General features: G+C 37.3%; 1 pseudogene across 1 annotated transcript; it reads right to left on the reverse strand.

The window, feature by feature from the left end:
- Positions 1-1355: 1355 nt before the first annotated feature.
- Positions 1356-1692, reverse strand: LOC110319528 (annotated as a pseudogene). Its single transcript, XR_002380403.1, has one exon. The product of XR_002380403.1 is annotated as a prothymosin alpha pseudogene (transcript).
- Between the last annotated feature and the right edge of the window lie 1365 nt (positions 1693-3057).

Consider the following 3057-nt stretch of genomic DNA (forward strand, 5'->3'; position numbering starts at 1 on the left):
CAAGCATGGGCAGCCTAAGATGTGCTAGAACAGCAGGCATTCAGGATGCTAAGCAGTTGTGCTGAACTACAGTTGTGGCTTTGAACATCCATTATAGAATGTCACGTGAAACTCTAAAAATCATTATGAGCATCTTCAGGAAGAAAACAAAGCCAATCATTGAATCAATAAAAACTTATTTGTGTGAATTTATTCTGACAAATAATGGAAATATTAGAAATTCTGTCATTGCTAACAATGATCTTTTGTCAATAAGTGAAGTGATGTGTTCTTTATCGTACAGTTTTAAACAATAAATTTCAGTCATTAGAACAGTGCTCCTAATCTATTTCAGAAAAGGGCCCATTTCTTAGTAAATTACTAGATATGTTAAAATCCCTTTTATGGGACAACAGTCATGAACTTTGTTTGACTCCAAAACCTTAATCCAAGCGGGAAAATCAGGCATGGGCATTTCTGTTTCTCTTGCTTGCTGGGAATGCCTACTTCATCTTCCCATCTTGCTGGGTAGAAAAAATAAAGGAGATTTTCAAATACATTTGGAAGAAGTAATTCCACCTAGTTGTTCATTTATATTCTAAAAATTAATTTTATTTTACTCATTTTGCTTTTATGGATTTGTATGTAGATTTTGATATCAATTTTTATTTCAAAAATAACAAATAAAACTGAAGTACTTATTATTATTATTATTATTATTATTATTATTATTATTATTATTGGTTAGGACAACTCAGCAAAATAAAATTCCTGTTTATTGTTGGACATTGTTTCACACATACATCAAACAGGACAAAAAGTAAACAGCAACTTCATAGACAGAAAAAAAAAAGGAAAAAAATTCTTTTATCTTTGGCCTTTTTAGACCAACTACTTATAGTACAGCTAGGTACATACACAAAAAAGTTACTGTAATGCTCGGAATAAGATTTTTTGTTGTTGTTGTTGTTGTTTCTGGTTTTTTTTCCAAGGTGTTTTTTTTTCTCCTATGAGATTATAATGAACATGGTCACACCGCAAGTACAATCTTAAGTAGGACAGAACATGCTCTGAAGGCTGGTTTGGTCACCCGTTATCATTAAAAATGGCTGACCCCTAACAGTATGTACAAAAATATAAAATGTAAATAAAAAATACAAACAAAATTTCCTTTTAAAGTATTTTTAAGAAAAAAAAAATCAGGGCCTGGGAAGTTCTGGTTCTTTTTTCCTCCCATGTTGCCAATTCATGTTGCATTTTTGGTGGGGTGGTGGAGAGCACAAGTATCTGTGGGTGGCATTTCCCGCTGTGGGCGGGCGGGGCCTGCTTCTCTACAGGAAGGGAAGTGGAGGGTGAAAAGGTCACAGAGTGTAAGGTTACTTTTCCTTTTGCTGTCTAGTCATCCTCCTCGGTCTTCTGTTTCTTGGTGTCGACATCGTCATCCTCATCATCCTAAGCTACCCGCTTGCCCTTAGGAGCCTCAGTTTCCGCATCTTTATCTCCATCCTCTTCCTCACCGTCACCTTCTTCCTCCTCCTCTTCCTCCCCACCTTCTTCCTCTTCTTCATCTACCTCATTGTCAGCCTCCTGCTCCCCATTTTCCTCATTTTGATCGTTCCCATTGGCAGGTGCATCTCTTCCATTCTCTGCCTTCTCCACAACTTCCTTCTTCTCCTTTAGGTCCTTGGTGGTGATCTTGGAGCTGGTGTCCATTACCACGTCTGATAGGGTTGGGCACGCTGGTGATCCGATGCTGCGAGTGGGGAATTAGTAGAGTTCGAGGACTTTGGCAAGAAAGCTGCCAGAGTCCGCGTTGGAGGAGGCGGTGAGCAGCGAAGGTGATTGCAGTGAGCGCGGAGCAAGCCAGGGAACAATAAAAAGATAGCTTTTCTGAGCACCCAGTGGGGACCTGAAGTACTTATTAATCACTTCTAACTCTAGTCCTTTTATATTCTATGCATGGTTTTGTATGTATCTTTGAATTCTTCTGGTGTATACATGAATAAATAGGGTAAATATATATGGGTGTAGTCTTATTAAAACATAGGTCACACATTTTTATATATGCCATATTCATTTTTCTGTTTAAGACAAAGTCTCATTATTTAACGCGGGCTGACCTGGAACTCAGAAAACAAACCAAGCTGTCCTTGAAAGCTATGAGCACTCACACTTGACTTTCTTAGTCCTCACCTTTAAGTTTCTGGATGTTACAGAGTAAAATATAGTACATGATCATGCCTCTGCCTCCCAAGTACTGGGATGAAAGACGTGTGCCACCATACCCAGCCTCCATGTTTCTCATGATCCAAGAACTTACTGTCCATGGAATCTAAAGGAAGATCATATGGATGTGTGTGTGTGTGTGTGTGTGTGTGTGTGTGTGTGTGTGTGTGTGTAAGTGTAATTTTTAATATACTACTGCTTTCTATGGTTGTCTCAGCAATATTTCAGGTCAGAACACTAAGAACCACCTGGGTCTTTTTAACTGTTGTATATGTATTCCACGGAGGAGGTTTAACAGATCTCACTCCCCCCCTTCTCCTTTGTGCCTCCATACATGTACCTGATTTTTCTAGCATAATCAGAAAAATCATAATCTAGCATAATCTTAGTCATTAAAAGGGGATCCATATTTAATGCTTTATAGGAATTCTGCCAAATTCTCTTTCAAAATGGTTGCGCCAAATTAATTCCACCAGTGATGCAGGAAAGTTAATGTGTTCTTGACTCTTGCCAACCCAAAGTTTAACAAATTTTACATTTCTTGCCAAAGTATTCGAAATTCCACTTCTCTGTGTAATGGAGGGCAGTTGAACATATTTACTATGTAGCTACTGGACAAATGAATTTTCTACCTTGGATGTGTATCTCTGAAGTTCAACTTAAAAATATAATGATTGAATAGTGTGTCAGATAGTTTTAACTTATTGAATAGTGTGCCAGATAGTTTTAACTTTACCAGTGTTTGAGCAATATTTTGTGAAAATATTTTCTTCTGTAATTGATAAAGTTAGTTATGTATCTCAAACAGCTATATAAATGACAATTGATTTTCTCCATTTTATGACGTATCTT

Source organism: Mus pahari, chromosome 3, assembly GCF_900095145.1.
Source record: "Mus pahari chromosome 3, PAHARI_EIJ_v1.1, whole genome shotgun sequence".
Taxonomy (NCBI): domain Eukaryota; kingdom Metazoa; phylum Chordata; class Mammalia; order Rodentia; family Muridae; genus Mus; species Mus pahari.